The 18580-nt window shown below is 37.9% G+C and overlaps 1 long non-coding RNA gene across 1 annotated transcript; it reads left to right on the forward strand.

The window, feature by feature from the left end:
• Window positions 1-3718: 3718 nt before the first annotated feature.
• Window positions 3719-5560, forward strand: LOC130013070 (uncharacterized). The gene is made up of 3 exons (XR_008788371.1): window positions 3719-3840; window positions 4659-4782; window positions 5449-5560. It is a non-coding gene; the product is annotated as an uncharacterized LOC130013070 (long non-coding RNA).
• Window positions 5561-18580: the final 13020 nt, after the last annotated feature.

Genomic DNA, 18580 nt, shown 5'->3' on the forward strand with positions numbered 1-18580 from the left:
ATAAGAGAGTCATGTATCAGTTAGTTTGCACATTATACACTTTTCCATTTTGCATTATAGGCAAATGTATTGGGACTCTGCATGATGGAATATATACCTTCTATGGAAACTACAACGCATACGGAAAAAAGTATAGACAATGACGGAAATTAATGAATTACACGATCAATATACAAGGCCAAGGTCAGTAGACGGGAGCGGTACTCTGTTCTCTAGTTGAAGGCAGGCCCCTCGTATGCAAATAGCATTAATATATGGTATATCAAGGTTGTGGACCCTCTAGAGGTCACAATGTTCTTTTGATTTGATGAAACTTGAAATATATCTTTTTATCCCAAAGATTTCAGTCCCTTTCGGTATTCGCGCATTTCAGACCATAAACTCTTAGATTATGTCCCCTGATTGTACAAAAAATCGTGTTTATTTTTTTTTAACTATTTCTCTATCCATCTCTTGCAAAACGTGGCTGTATCTTGTCTGTGGGTGTAGATTTTTGAATGTAAATCTTTTATTTCAAAGAATGCTAATCCTTTGTGGTGATCTTTTAATATGTTGCAATAACATAATAATTAATAGCTGAGAATTATGTCATAACTGGGTTTTTTCCAATGATAGCTCTGATGTTTGAAGTGTTTCAAACATTGAAATATTTCCAATTTTATAAAATGTCCGGGGGGTCGGGGGTAGCTGCCCAATAACTTTTGGGCAATCTGACTTTTCGGGCATACGCGTAAAGTGGTGAAAAAACAATATTTTATAATCTGGTGCCCGAAGTCTAATAAAACACTCATTTTACTATTCTTTTTATTGAATATCGCGAATTTGTACTGCATTGACTATGGATTTAAACATTTTGTATGGAGCCATTCTGCTTGGTAAAATATCATCTAGTTGGTAAATAAAGTGCCCGAAATCTAAAAAAACCCACATATTTCACTTTTCTGTTAATTGAATACCGCGAATTTGTACTAATTGAATATGGATTAAAACATGTCCGTGCTCTGAGAAATATAAAAAGTTTCAATTTGAGCAAAATGCCAGGTATCCCTGACGAGATCTCAATCATTGTACCAAATTCATATTTTTTTTTAAAATTTTGAAACTTGAGTTATGATTCATTGTTTTGTACAACACTATATTATTCTTCAGTTGCATTAGTCATCGGTATAATTAATATACAGGTTTGAATTAATATACAGGTATGGACCATAGGCTCCCGCACATAAAACACATAAAAGTTCACACCCACAGCTGTAGGTAGTGTTTCGAGAGGTTCATCTAGTGCTAGCTGCTTTTAATCGCAGTTTTATCGAAAATCAAGTTGTTCTTCAAAACGATTGATTATTGTTCTTTATAACATTTTAGCCACATCCAACTACAATTAAGCATACAATCCTAGCTGACACGAACACATATCTTCTGTTTTAAATCAAAGAGGCTATACGCTTTAGAAAAAAAAAATAAACTCCGCTCGATTTCATATATAGCAAAAGAGGCGTGTAGATGCTAATGCTACAAATTGGCAGTATCTATGAATTGATGACCCAAATCACTACTTGATTAATTTAACCGATAATCCTTGCCTTGAGCTGGGTATCTTTAATTTGTCAAAATAACACTATCTTATTTCAAGGACATAACAGGTATTATTAAACACAATAAGTTTGCAAGGTTGAATTTAATGGATCCATTTGAAACTAAAATCAAACATATTAGAATATGTCAACGTTTTTGGCGATGTTCTCTTAGCTATCGCAGCTTCTGATCGAAATTGAACCATGTGCTGAAATAGGGGCGAGACTTCCTTAAGCTACGTCAGGGTAGCGTACGCCCGTGAACTGACGCAATAGTTAATTACGGTAAAACAGATTTCGGTAAGCCTGAAAATGATAGCTAGAAACAAACATTTGCCATCTACATGTACAGTCATTGAATGAATCACATACATACAAACGGCAAATGTAGTTTTATTTTTGTCTTTGTGCCAGACTATCTTGTGAACCGACCCGTTGAAATCGCCAGAAATGGACAAGACTGGCTATAGGGCAGTCATCAACTGAAAAGGACTTACCCCGACGCCGATACATGCCAACATGGTCTCCACTTTAGGGGATGATGCCCCTACTTTTTTCACAGCACAGAAATGGGCTGAGGAATATACGCGTGGCATAAAGAGCCTTGACGAGCTCTCGCTTTCTGGAAGGCCATCAACAGCAACTATTCATAAACATTACCCGGGGACAAGACATGGTGATGGCTGATCGATGGAGGTCGACAGAAGACGCGATTGTAGCTTTTCTTGGTAACCGAGATTGGAGGATTTTAAACTTTTATTATATCTTTAGATGCATATAGATATTAATCAGCCATCATCTTAAAGGAGCTAATATTTGGAACCTAGAAATTGACACAAATGGGTCACAACACATATAATAATGTAATATGAATGTATATAAACTGATTTACATTCAATAGTTTTCTGTCTTTGCTCTAATTACAAATCAGTTATGTTCGGCGAAATACGCTAGAAGTCTCAATCGAAACGTGATGACTTTGACTTTCCAATTGTTAACTTTCCATTTATTAGTAGTAACATTCCAATATCACCAGCTTATGGAGTGTTTGTGTCTCAACTAATTTGTTACGCGAGAGCTTGTTCATTTTATTATGATTTTTGAAGTAGATCGAGGCATTTGTCATCTAAGCTTCAACTACAGGGATACTTGCGAACTAAACTTATTAAAACCTTTAAAAAGTTTTATGGGTGTCATATTGACTTGATTGGTAAATATAACATGTCTCTCTCGGCTATTATTCTAGATATATTTAATTCACGGGTATACAATCTCCCTGATAATGTCTGTCTACTACATCGTTAACACTGTTCACCACGTGCATTTTGCATACCGATAGTCTATTGGCCAATCACGCTATTTTACCGAGATTTCGCCTAATAGTTTGGATGCAGCTATGGCGGGGTGGCGCCATGCAGGGTAAGCTTACTCTTCCGGACACCTGTTACCACTGTTTGTCGTGTATTTTGTACACTGTGAACAGTCCATATGCTGATTACACTATTTTGCCTTATTACACTATTTTGCCTATACCGTTTTTTAGGACTTCGAATTTTGTCTAATGGTTTGGATTGTTCGTACTTGGTTTTATTTTATTAATATCTAGCGTCTGGTTATTCCAGTCTACAAAGATAGTATTGCGCACGCTCTCCAGGTAACAATATGACATCACCCTTTGACATTACTTGTGGAATATCTCTAGCCTCGATCTTCGAATCCCTTGTTACAAATGGCATTGAAAGGCATTATGGTACATGATTCGTGTACCAATGGTAAAGTGTTTATTTTGTCTTAAATATTGGATATCAGAAGCCCATCTTATCCCGGTAAGATAACAACATCAATGTTGATTTAAATTGACAAATAATTCGTGTTTTCAATGCGGAAGACTTTGGGTGATATTGAGTTAGAAACTTAGCTATTTTAAAAGATACACAAGTCAATATTTATATATCTTGGAAACATAGCAGGGAAATCCCCTAAAATTAACCGTGAAACACTTCTTATATGCATACAAAACAAAACAAAAAAATGAAAACTGCATATTTGACAGCTCTTGAGATATTGAAATGAAGCAGTGCCCGGGTAAAGGAGAGTGTCATAATTCTCAATAGTAGTAGCACGCACGGCGGGTTGAGAGCTAGACTTGACCAATATTACAAAATGGGATCGAGGGGAAGCAAACTTGTTAATACAACCATTATTACAGAGGGGGATATAGTTTTCTTTCAAAGACCAGGTTATAAATGTTATGGTATCTATGTAGGTAAGCGAAATTAATTTTCTACTAGCAATTACATTCAATGTGGTTTAAAAATAACGAAGTTCGCTATGAATGAAATAATATTGTGATTCTTATTGGGCAGGGTTTCATTGTGTAAGAGGCAGAGCTAAAGTAAAATGAAACGAGGTTTAACGTCCTACTGTTCTGCTTCGACTAGACCATTGAAGACAGGCATACTCAATACAGTGTGCTATGAGGGATATTTTGCCCAGGCAGCGGCATATCGAATACCAACTGCCAATTAGTGTTCTTGTACGTACACGACAATGTGTACACGGAACCTCGAATTTTCTTCCCATCCGAATGACTGTTGAGAAGTATATATTCTGATTTCATTTAATACAATTAAAAAAGTGTATTTAGTCTTGTTGTGTATAACATCTTTGTAGACTGGAATGACCAGACGCTAGATATTGCCATTCGATTGAGACTTCTAGCCTATTTCGCCGAACATAATTGTTGAATATGGCGGCCATTTAGGGCAGAGATCTATTCTCGAAGTAGAGTAGGTAGTACTCCTTGTGCAGAAAGGTACGAAGTCCTCTAACCGTTCCTATTAAAAATACCATTCTACCCCATCTCTGTTCAAAGGCTATATTGGAGTTCGCAATTTTCACCGCAATTATTCTTTGTTCACCGCGTCTGACACAAATGTATAATAATCCAACATTATTTTCAAGTAGAATTTTGCGATTAAAATCCAAAAACACGTTTAAATCGGCTCTCCATTACAAAACTAACACTTGTGCATGATTTTGCAATTCTACATGAAAATAGTGTTGGGTTATTTTTATTTTCAGGTAATGATGAAATAGTCTATTTAGCTGGGGATGATAACTCGGATACTATGGTTAAAAGGGAAAACATGTGGAAGGAAGCCAAGGGCTCTAAAATCACCACAGTAAATACAGATATTAAAAGACGGTACGACGTTTTCTCACAGGGGCAAAAAATTTATATTCATAAAATTTCTATATTCACATTGTCAAAACTCTAACCAGTGTCTTACTTCAAGCATTACAAAAACATAAGGGGATTGGATGGCCGAATGGTTAGCACGTGCGCGCGCTGTATCACACGGTCTGTGGTGAGGTTTAGATTCCCCGGTTGTACGTGACAAGGAGTAGGGTCGCCTGTTAAACCTTGTGGGTTTTCTCCGGGTCCCTCTCACTGGTAAGACCCCTTCGCGCAATAAAATTGAACCATGTGTTTGTCCCGAAATGACCTAGTTTGTGTCGAGTGGACGTTAAACCCCATCTCTCTCTCGCGCTCTCTCTCTCTCTCTCACACACACACACACACACACACACAAACATAATATAAATCTTGCATGATTCTTATAACATATATATATGCAAGCGCAATACAAAGTTAAAAAAACTTTGCATGTAGGATCCGTAGAACCGGGAGGAAACCAGACCTCGGTTTTTCGTCCCATCTGAGCGACATGATAGTTCACTTGACTTGACGGCACCACAGACACAACGTCCGATAAATGAAAATATGGTCACAAAGAATATTAAAATAATTCTTATTTTATTATTGATTTTGTTTTGTTTAAAAAGTGTCTTTTCCACAACATTTTTGTAGTCCGTTACCAATAAAGGAAGTAGTAGAGAGGGCTCTATCCAAGCTGGGTGAAGGTGATTATGATCTGTTCGAGAATAGTTGTGAACATTTTGCTATTTGGTGTCGATATGGAGATAAGGAAAGTGATCAGGTACATACAACTGAATTACTCTGTTTATTAAAGGGACAATAACACTCTTGCTGGCTTGAAAGCTCCAGAAAATAAATAATATCTCTATCTAAGTACTAGATGTTTAAGTGTCCTACCTGTTGTGTAAATTATCCATTACATCCTATTTTACTTGTTTAGAGGGTTCGAAAATATTTTTAAATCGAAGTTTCATTTGAAAAGGTTTACGTTAGACGTTTTTAACCATTATTTTGAATTTTTCAAAATTTTTAAATAAGGCGTGTTAAGATGAAATTTGTATCATCAATTAATTGAAATATTCTAAAATAGTACAATTTGTTGACCAGAATAAAGATTGGGACATATTATTCAGTTACAACAAGAGTGGTATTGAGCCTTTAAGTTACCCAACAAACATTTTTTAGTTAGCCACCTAGCATTTTGTTTTTCTCCATCATGTATGTTGTGATTTTACTCTGTATAGTACAGGTGCCGCGTCAGGATAACCGGGACCTCGTCCAATTTTCCATGGAGTCCCGTTCGACCAGCGGTATCTAACATATAGATTGTCGATAGGCTGTTAAGATTTCGCACTAGGCTTGAAATAGGTAATATTGATATTATTACAGACGACTTGATTCATCAAAGGGGAGTATAGGTACTTTATAGAAATACACTCGATCACTAAGGGAGAAGGGGTAAGTTGAGTCACCCACTTTCCAGCCTGTATGATTAAAGATGGACATATGGTGGCGCCATCTATTAAATAGTCCAATAGTTATTGGTGTAAAGTCAATTTACCCACAATTGTTTTGGAACTCAACCATTTTATTACGGCAGAGTAATTTGACAGGATATGGTTGTTAATGATGAACAAGTCATTTAACTATGAACCAGCAAATTGTGGATACTTTGAAATCCACAGCAGTTTTTATGGCAAGTGGCACAACTTACCCCGCTCTCCCCTATATGTATAAAGCGCGGGGGCTGGGTGGCCGCGCGAATGGTTAACGTGTGCACGTTTGATCAAAAGCTCTGAGTCAAGTGGCGTGGTTACGATTGTACGCGATAAGGAGTAGGGTCGCCTGTTCAACCTCGTCGGTTTTCTCCTGGTCCTCCGGTTTCCTCCCACTGCTAAAAAAAACCCTACGCGCTAGCGAATTATTGGAATGCCATTGAACCATATATTAGTTCCGAAATGACCTAGTATGTGTCGAGTGGACGTTAAACCCCATTTCACTCTATCTCCCCCACACGTATAATGCAGATGATCAAAATATCCAACCATTTTCTTATTTTTTATTTTACTATTATATTTTAGTTCAATAAGGCCAAAACCGACAAGGGTAACTTGGGAAGAAATATAGAAAGCTTAGTTAACGGAGCTCAAGCTATAGCATCCATAGTAACCGCAGTAATCTAAACCAAGGATATTTTTTAAGTAAAATGATATACATATAATGCAGTAATCAAAAGACCTACGTAGTCCTCATAATAATAAGTGAAATGGAAAAATATGTTAAATAAACAAGGAAGCAAATCATGACAACAGTTGGGTTGATGGCCAACAGGGTGTTTAATAAAGATGGCGAATAAAAGGAGGAAACGACACGACGTATCAATTCTTGGATGTCATAAACAGGTTCCATTTGCAAATAAAGAATCAAATAAATACCTAACCGATCCCTTTTCACTAGACACACATGCGACACTGAATGTGAGGCATTTGGGCAGGGTCGGATTGGGCCATCGGGCGATCGCCCGAAGGGCCGGTCGGACAAAAAACTGAAAAAAATAATTTTGTCCAATTCGTCTAAAAAACCTTTTTCTGCTGAACATTATATGGGGAGGGGGGGGGGGGATATTTGACTGGCCATGGAGCGATGATGATCATGTTGTATGTGGCCGGTGGCTTTAACGGACCGCCACGCCATCACTGGAGTCTGGAATGGGCTGGTATAATAGACTTTCTGGGCCGGGTGTGCTGGGTGTGCGCCGGAATTCGGAATCCTGCATAATATGACGATATGATGATTTCACAGGTTGATGGTTGTAAGTTACTTGCAGGTCGGGGTTTTGGCCTAAATTAATCGATTTATGAGATATACTATTTGACAGAGATTATAATCAGATATGCCACCAAATCGCATATTTGGGGTTCTTTTTTCAAAATGTTCCCGGCGGAAAGCCCCCGGACCACCCGTCGGGGCTCCGCGGTCAGTAAAAGGGGCCGCTCCGACACGGGAGCCCGGGCCGGTTTCCGGCCCCAATCCGCCCCTGCATTTGGGTCATGAGAGGACGAACCCTATCGATATTCAGCGTTCCGACAACGTTCGTACGAGAGTTACCCCCTCCCCCTTTTGCTAAAAATCTTGTGAACGCGATAGAGGCTATAATACAAGCCAAATATTGATACTCTTTCCATAAAAACGCGGATTGTCTCTGCTCTAACGCTTCATTTATACTTTCTCACTATTCTCCCTTATATCTGTTCCTTTCTTCTCGTGCTTCCTTCTCTCGTTCCGTGATATCAATGGCAGCGATGTTCCGACAGGCTATAACCATTTGTACACCACTTATGACCATCTTAACAATAGCTATTGGAGCAGCAACAAACAGAAGTAAAGTCTACAAACCAATGGAAAGATTTCCTACTGCCACTGTAAAATAGAATGAATTAATGAATGAATGAATGAAATGGAGTTTTATGACAGGCCACGTCCAACCGGTTTGTCATTGAGTTAAGTGGAGTGGTTTGGATTCCCTGCTTGTACATGACAAGGTGTAGGGTCGCATGTCCCTCTGCTGCTAAAAACAATCGATTATTGAAATACAATTGAACATTATGTTAATCTCGAAATGACTTGGTTTGTGTCGAGTAGATGTTAAACCCCATCTCTCTCCCTCTTTTTCTCGCTTCGTGGTTGTAGTTAATCAGAGGTATTGTTTTCTTGAATCAAACACTATCAATGTTATTCTATATGTTGATTATGTCCAACCTCGTGGGTTTTCTCCGGGTCCTCCGGTTTCCTCCCACTGCTAAAGACCCCTACGCGCAAGCGAATTATTGAAATGAAATTAAACCATATGTTTGTGTTGAGTGGACGTTAAACCCCATTCCTCTCTCTCTATGTTGATTATTTATAAGAAACTACTCATGACGACCCGATAAAGCTATTTTGAAAAGTCTACAAGTGCGAACTTAGTAATTTAGGGTAAGTAAGAAGTTACAACACGATTCTAGAAAATATCACAAAATTTGTTTTATGATTTGTCTCTTCGCCGTGTTTACCTGTAATTCAAGGGCTTGGGTTGGCATATGTAATATAATCCATCACGAGGATCAAGCTCATACATATCTATCCATCACGTTGCCATGGAAATGAAATGAGAGAGAGAAATGGGGTTTAACGTCCACTCGACACAAACTAGGTCATTTCGGGACTAACATATGGTTTAATTTTATTTACATAATTCGCTTGCGCGTAGGGGTCTTTAGCAGTGGGAGGAAACCGGAGGTCCCGGAGAAAACCCACGAGGTTGGACAGGCGACCCTACTCCTTGCCACGTACAACCGGGGATTCGAAACCACGCCAGTCGACTCAATGACAGACTTTATGATACAGCGCGCGCACGCTAACCATTCAGCCATCCAACCCACCGGAAATGAAATGAATTGAGGTTTAACGTCCTACTGTTCGGCTTCTAACCTGGGCAAATAAAGACGGGCATACGCCATACAGTGTGCTATGAGGGAAATGTGCCCGGACAGCGGCACTACGGCCCACTCTTATATCGAATTCCAACTGCCAATGGATCTTTTACGTGCACGCCAACGTGTACACAGGACCTCGGTTTTTCGTCCCATCCGAACGACTAGACAACTGTCCTTGTAAGGCCCTCCATCCTGCATCACTGACAAGAGGAAACCACGCCGGAAAATCTGGATGAACTTTCTCGGCCAATGCAGGGATCGAACACCCGACCTCCAGGCTAGCGAGCCAGCGTCTTACATAGCCACCGTGATCCCCCACGTTGCCATGGAACTTTCGTTTTGTATATCGGTATTAGTCCTTGACGCATTACATTGCGCAATAGACTTCACAATCTGAAAGAATGTTTATGATATGTTATCTCACATTATAATTATCCGACTCAAACAAAATTCAATTTTTAATGCAACCATATACAACTGGCGGTAGTTTTTACTTTGATGTCCATAGCAGTTATATCTCATAACAACCTGTCATGACATCATCATAGGTTGATATATTCGTTCATATCAACCGCTGATGACGTCATGACAGGTTGATATTTCATATCAACCGCTAATGACGTCATCTCAGGTCAATATATTCGACTCATATCAACCGCTGATGACGTAGATGATCGAGATAATACAAAAAAAACCACAGAAATAAATTTTTATTTTTTTGACAATTAAAATTTGTTATGGTACAGTTTCTAACATTCAGGACCGAAATAGACGGCGTACTTATCGACATACATGTATTTAGATCGATTATCCATGTCTAAGATATCTTTCAGAATTTTCTTTTCGTCCACATTGCGATTATTTCTCCACACACTACAAGACTTGAAAGTATTTATCGCCCAAGAGTTCCTTTGTAAAGTATTTTTGGGTACAGTCCTCTTAAAACAGTCGGTCAAATCCTTCTCTGAACATACCGAAAACCTTCAATCATGGTTCACTGTCAGAATTCTTGGAAAAGAATGCCTTTTGGTCCAAATTTTCTGCAGGCTTTGGATAGATCCTCGTCGATATTTGCATTCACATCTATTCCATCGTCAATATGTTGGCTAAAAAGGATTGATTATTCGTCTGACTTCGTATTACTATCCATTTTGTTTTTGCTTTCAATTCAATAGTCCAAAATGGCGACGTATAAACAAAAACATGCACGTGATTACTTCGGTAATTTTCGCTATTTGGCGGAAACTATCGAGCAATTATCCAATCGTTGTTGCCTTTTAATGGAAGAGCCCATTAAATTTAAGGGTGAAATGGCGTTGTATATATGTCGGATATAAACCTACTCTCCCTCGGATTGATATGGTAGAGAACAAATTGCTGACCATTTCTATTCGTAAATTCCACCTGATGAATTTCGCAGCTTTTCAAGATTGTGAAATGTTCATGTTACGGTGTTTATGCCCTATTCAATGGGCATTGTCTCAAGGGCATCAAAATAAACAAACAATCTTGATCTGATCGAATAACGAGTAATGACAAACTTTTAATATTGCCCATTAAAAAGATTTTAAATTGTCCGGCAAAGGTTTTTCGATGCCCTATATCTTTAATTGTCATCGAAGATGGGGAATCGTGTCCGCGGTCCACGTAAGCAATGAAAGTAACTGCAATAAATGCGGGCTATTGTTACTGCGATATCACCTCGGTGGAAGCGGACGTAAATACAACTAACTCATCATCATCACAGACTATTAATGGATTACACGCACAAAAATTGCTTGACGAACGGGGCGACATTTTTTAGTGATCACGCTTTGGAGTGACCCCATAGTTGATAAATTATCTACATACCACTGTGTCCCAGTATAATGTAGTCGCGTTTATGTTATATCACACGTAAGCAATATGTCATATTACTTCTCAGTTTCGTAAACAGGATAAGATAAACAAAGTTGTCAATCATTGTCGAGCGACTTTAAACTGAACAACCGAGGGCCCGTGTACACACTGGCGTGCACGTACAAGATCCTTGGCAGTAAGAATTGGATATAATTGAGTAGCCCTTAGTTTCGCTGTCCGGGCACAATTTCACTCGAAGCACACTGTATGTCGTATACCCGTCTTCATTAGCCCAGTCGGAGCAGAACAGTAGGACGCTAAACCCCCTTTTATTTCATTTTCGTTACATCTGCATACAATGTAAAACCATGTCACGAAAACTATCCGTATTTTATTTATTTTTTTTAGTCAAGTTCAATTGGAACATGCGCAATTTCTATCTGCCATTTCAGAATGAAACCAAAGGGGTTTAAATTCCTACTTTTCTACACAAACTGGTGTAATGAGGACGGATACACACGATACAGCGTGCTATGAGGCGGCGGTGTGAAATGAAATGAAATGGGGTTTAACGTCCTATTGTTCTGCTCCTATACTGGGCTAATGATGACGGGCATACGCCATACAGTGTGCTATGAGGGAAATTTTGCCCGGGCAGCGGCACTATCGCCTACTCTTATATCGAATTCCAACTGCCAAGGGATCTTTTACGTGCATTCCAATGTTTACACGGGACCTCGGTTTTTCGTCTCATCCGAGGGACTAGACAGGTGTCCTTGTCAGGCCCTCCGTCCTGCATCACTGACAAGGGGAAACCACGTCGGAAAATGGCGACGGTGTGTCTTCTACGACCACGCCAGTGTTGATGGAACCTGGGTGTCTCCTGCCATCCCAAAGATAAGGTGCTGTCCTTGTCAGAGCCGGAAAATTTTGTGGCTCCTGTTAGAATCAAAGATGGTCTCGGTGCTCCCACAAAATCCTAGTCTTCAACGTACGGAGGGTTTTGGACCATTGTCAATATTTGACGAAAAGTTATATTGCCCATGCGTAACCGAGATTGGTTGTTAATGTGGTTAGTTATCCAGTAACTTTGGACAAGTCAAGTAAGAGTTGCGCCCCTTCGCGCAATAAATCCCATAATTCTTGCACTAATATAAAAAAACATAAATCGTGACGACGAATTAGGATTAATTTTTAAAAAATAAACGATAGATATGGCCCATGAAGAAAGAAATTTTACAATAAAATTAATTTCATGGGCGTCAACATCTTGTTTTAGGACTAGTTACCTCCCATAGACTGTAATAATTGTTTATGATAATGTTAAAGATCGGATAATCTAGCCAATGACCTATTATTCCCAAATGTTGACAACGCATCGAGACTGATCGTGACTAATATTCGTAGAATATTTTTCTGGATGATAGAGACTAAATCAAGTATTGCTATTGGTGACATAGATTTTCAACATGTTAAAGTTCAGACAAGAGTAATTTTCAACATGTTAAAGTTCAGACAAGAGTAATGGCAACGTTATTCTTCCATAAATGTATGGAAGAATAACGTTGCCATTAGTATTTCAATGTTTACGGTCGCAAAATGCACATGTCAACAGTTCAAAATACTTATTTTAGTTCTATTATTGCCATTGCTCCACAATACCAAGGTCACGGGTGTTAAAATACAGAATACACATTTCAATAACACAAAATACAATATAAGAGAGTCATGTATCAGTTAGTTTGCACATTATACACTTTTCCATTTTGCATTATAGGCAAATGTATTGGGACTCTGCATGATGGAATATATACCTTCTATGGAAACTACAACGCATACGGAAAAAAGTATAGACAATGACGGAAATTAATGAATTACACGATCAATATACAAGGCCAAGGTCAGTAGACGGGAGCGGTACTCTGTTCTCTAGTTGAAGGCAGGCCCCTCGTATGCAAATAGCATTAATATATGGTATATCAAGGTTGTGGACCCTCTAGAGGTCACAATTTTCTTTTGATTTGATGAAACTTGTAATATATCTTTTTATCCCAAAGATTTCAGTCCCTTTCAGACCATAACCTCTTAGATTATGTCCCCTGATTGTACAAAAAATCGTGTTTATTTTTTTTTTAACTATTTCTCTATCCATCTCTTGCAAAATGTGGCTGTATCTTGTCTGTGGGTGTAGATTTTTGAATGTAAATCTTTTATTTCAAGGAGTGCTAATCCTTTGTGGTGATCTTTTAATATGTTGCAATAACATAATAATTAATAGCTGAGAATTATGTCATAACTGGGTTTTTTCCAATGATAGCTCTGATGTTTGAAGTGTTTCAAACATTGAAATATTTCCAATTTTATAAAATGTCCGGGGGGTCGGGGGTAGCTGCCCAATAACTTTTGGGCAATCTGACTTTTCGGGCATACGCGTAAAGTGGTGAAAAAACAATATTTTATAATCTGGTGCCCGAAGTCTAATAAAACACTCATTTTACTATTCTTTTTATTGAATACCGCGAATTTGTACTGCATTGACTATGGATTTAAACATTTTGTATGGAGCCATTCTGCTTGGTAAAATATCATCTAGTTGGTAAATAAAGTGCCCGAAATCTAAAAAAAAACACATATTTCACTTTTCTGTTAATTGAATACCGCGAATTTGTACTAATTGAATATGGATTAAAACATGTCCGTGCTCTGAGAAATATAAAAAGTTTCAATTTGAGCAAAATGCCAGGTATCACTGACGAGATCTCAATCATTGTACCAAATTCATATTTTTTTGAAATTTTGAAACTTGAGTTTTGATTCATTGTTTTGTACAACACTATATTATTCTTCAGTTGCATTAGTCATCGGTATGAATTAATATACAGGTTTGAATTAATATACAGGTATGGACCATAGGCTCCCGCACAATCTTGTTTACCAGTTTCTATGTTCTGGCAGTGACCTCGCTGAGTTTCCGCAGATATACGCGTAATGGATGCTAGAGACGTCCTATAAGAAAATTTCCTTAAAATAGCACCCCGACTGTGTCCCAGTATAATGTTGTCGCGTTTATGTTATATCAGACGGAAGCAATACGTCATATTACTTTCGTTTTGTAATATCGGTACTTATCCTTGACGCATCACATCATGAATTACTTATATCACACGGAAGCAATATGTCATATTACTTTCTGTTTGGTAAACACAATAAGATAAACATAGTTATCAATCCTTGTCGAGCGACTTTAAACTGTTTATGAGTTAGTTTATTATCTATCACAAAGACGCAATAGACCAAAGTTCTTTAGACGAGGTTTACAAATATGATGAGATAAACGAACCTGACAGACACTCTCGAACGGCTATGTATTTTGAAATGACATGCTTTGAGACTACGTTCACAGATGAAGAACTCATCGCCCCAACCGAACCACCGAGCTGCATGTGTGACACGCAATAGCGCCATACACGTGGGAGGGTTTCATTGTCAAATTTGACACTTCAAGAGAGGGTTGAGAATGATTGCCGCGTGCTGGTTTATCCTATCCATGTTTTCTTTCCTATCGGTTCTTGCACAAGATTTACTGTTTAGCGTGTCTTTGCTTGACGTCAACGTCAAGAATTAGCCGTGGCACTGCAAGAGGAGTAGGTCGGATTGCCCCAAATCGTGATTGACGGTTGATTAGGAGTATGCCACGACGAATTGCTAAATGTCTGAGGATTGGTGGAGCAATTAATCATTGTTAAGACAAAGATAAAAAACGTCCATTTTCACTTTTGACAGTGTATCTCTTTGCAAGTGAAATGGGACCGTCAGATAAGCCACCCATATGAACTGTTTATATTCATGTGTAGGCACTAATAACAACAGCAGTGCATTTCCGCAGTTTTGTATTGTTTCTGAATATCCCTTACTTTTTTTGAAGAGTATAAAACGTGGATGCTTCGTTAAATGTATGCACCCAACCGCAATACAAATTTACAAACTGTATATGGCATATAGGATCCTTTTAGTATTCTCCGCACCGGGCTAATGAAGACGGACATACGCCATACAGTGTGCTGTGAGGGAAATTTTTGCCCGGGCAGCGGCGCAAAGACGACCTATTTTTATATCGAATTCCAACCGCCAAAGGATATTTTATGTGTACGCCATTGTGTATACGGGACCTCGGTTTGTTGTCCCATCCGAACGACTACGTGGTGTCCTACCCCACTCACAAGGTGGAACCACGCCGGGAAACCCTGATGAACTTTCTAGGCCAACGCAGAGATTGAACATGGGACCTCCAGGTTAGCGAGCCAACGTCGTACTTACTTGGCTACCGTGACTCCAAGGAGCCAGAAAGAAACCAGACCTCGGCCTTTCGTCCCATCTTATCGACAAGAGAACACTTGACTTGAAGCACCCCAGACCCAAAGTCCGACAAATAAAAACATGGACACACAGAGTACCCGCATATTAAAATAATTATTATTCTAATATTGATTTTGTTTTGTTTAAAAAGTGTCTTTTCCACCATATTTTGCAGTCCGTATTCAAAACAAGAAGTAGTGAAGAGGGCTCTATCCATGCTGGGTAAAGGTGGTTATGATCTGATAGTGAATAACTGTGAACATTTTACTAATTGGCGTAGATATGGAGTTATGAACAGTGAGCAGGTACATATAACATAATTTACCCCATTTATTAAGTTACCCATCAAACATTTATTATGTTACCCACCACTCAGCTAGAATGTATTAAATTACCCAGCTAGCATTTACTATTAAATTACCCAGGTAGAATTTATTAGGTTACCCATCTAACACGTATTAAGGTACCCACCTAGCATTTAATAAGTTACCCAGGTAGAATTTATTAGGTTACCCATCTAACACGTATTAAGGTACCCACCTAGCATTTAATAAGTTACCCAGGTAGAATTTATTAGGTTACCCATCTATCACGTATTAAGGTACCCATCTAGCATTTAATAAGTTACCCAGGTAGAATTTATTAGGTTACCCATCTAACACGTATTAAGGTACCCACCTAGCATTTAATAAGTTACCCAGGTAGAATTTATTAGGTTACCCATCTAACACGTATTAAGGTACCCACCTAGCATTTAATAAGTTACCCAGGTAGAATTTATTAGGTTACCCATCTAACACGTATTAAGGTACCCACCTAGCATTTAATAAGTTACCCAGGTAGAATTTATTAGGTTACCCATCTAACACGTATTAAGGTACCCATCAAACATTTATTAATTAAGGTACCCACCTAGCATTTATTAAGTTGCCCAGCTAGAATTTATAAAGTTAACCATCAAACATTTATTATGTTACCAATCAAACATTTATTAAGTTATCCAGCTAGAATTTATAAAGTTACACAGTTAGAATTTATAAAGTTACCTAGCTAGAATTAATTGAGTTACCCAACTAGCATTTACTTTTTGTCCATCATGTATGTTATGATTTTACCCCGTATAATACAGGTGTCCGTCAGGATAACTGGGACTTTTTCCATCGTTCCATGAAGTTCTGTACGACCATCGGGACAGAACATATAGATTGCCGATTTGCCGTGGCAACAGTTCAGATTTTGCTTTAAGCTTGAAGTAGGTAACATTGATATTATTGCAGACGCCTTGATTCACCATGTGGGACTATAGGTACTTTAAATAAATACCCTCGATAACTACATTTATAAAGCAGATGATAAATATGTACGACCATTTTCTTATGCTTTATTTTACTTTTATTTAATTTTGGTTAATAATGCGGAAATGGGTACGATCGTAGGGTCAACTATAGGTATCACAGGTGTCGCTGGTGGGATACTTGCCAAAGTATTGAATTGAAATCGGGTTTAACACCCTACCGATCTGCCCTGACTGGCCTAATGAAGACGGAAGTACCCATTGCAAGTGCACGACCAATTGTAAGTGTATAATTATTATGTATAAGTAGATATTTTATATTTCTAATCAAAATATTTTCACATTAAATTTGTATTTCCCTTATTTTTTTTTATTATGTTTTGTTTTAGTACGTAGAGCAAACTAACTGGGGTTTTATTTGTATATTAATGATTTACTGATTGGTGTTTTTCATAATGGCTTTTCAATATAAGATTTGCAGACAAGGGTTTTATTTGGTGTTCAGTCAAAAGATGTTGCTTATGAACTGTCGAAATTCCCTTTTAGTTGTTTGAGACAAACTTTTTATAGACGTCGTATTTTAATGATGAATAAGTACATGTCGGCTAATTTAATAGAACTTTTTAAAATAATTTTAAAATTAGCTTTAGAAGAAGTTCAAACATATATAAAACTATTATATAACTTCGGAGTTTGCTAACTGGAGGGGGGGGCACCCTACTTCTTGTCACGTACAACCAGGGATTTGAAACCACGCCAGTCGACTCAATGACAGGCCTTATGATACAGCGCGCACGTGCTAACCATTCGCTCCCTCGCCAATAAGTAGTAAGTTAAACCCCATTTCATTTCACGTAGAAACGATGACCTTTTTTTATTTATATGATATTAGTAAGCAATTCCTCACACAGCCTCCTCGAATGTAGATTTTACGTAATATATCCTTACTTATAACAGATAATAGTGTCCCACCCATATATTAAATATACTTATTAAGAATGAATATAATGTGCATATATTGGAATTTATCTTAGAAAGGATAGCAGTATCCTTACTTATAACAGATAAGTGTCCCCACCCATATATTAAATATCCTTATTAAGAATGAATATAATGTGCATATATTGTAATTTATACAACGTTGTCGTTTCTAGGAAATATGTCTATCTAGCAACAGTATATATTACAAATAACATTACAATTTTTTTTTCATGTATATTTCCGATGTTTACACAGTATTAAAGTCTTAACTAGATTCTCTCTGGTCAGGTTAATTATTAATATTTGTTGTATTTCGTTTCATTTCAAACCATTTTTATGCTCCGAAATTTCAGTTAGCCCCAACCAGAAGTACCATCCAAGAAAGACCATCAGCGCCACCAACACCAAAAAACAATGAAATCTCTTTTGTATATAAATCTAATGTATTGTATGTATTTTCAATAAAACTAGGAAACATCACGAACTAACTTTTCATCCTCCTAGGTCAGTGCTTATGTGGAGACTTAACCTCTCCCCCAAATTCTTAAACCTAACCTACCTTTATATGCTCCGAAATTTCAGTTAACCCCAGAGCTCAGGAAATGTAATTGCGCATAAAGCTTCCTATATTTGGTGTCGCGGCATTGTAAGATATCACAGCCCGAACCTTATGATATTTTTGCAAGGTGAATGATAAACATACAATAGAGAACACAAAACACCCAAGTAGTAATAAACAAGGAATCCAATCATGTCAACAGTTGTTGACCAACAGGGTGTTTAATAAAAATGGTGAATAAAAGGTGTAAGCGACACGATGAATTAATTATAAAACAGG

The sequence above is a fragment of the Patella vulgata genome, chromosome 6, assembly GCF_932274485.2.
Source record: "Patella vulgata chromosome 6, xgPatVulg1.2, whole genome shotgun sequence".
NCBI classification, from domain to species: domain Eukaryota; kingdom Metazoa; phylum Mollusca; class Gastropoda; family Patellidae; genus Patella; species Patella vulgata.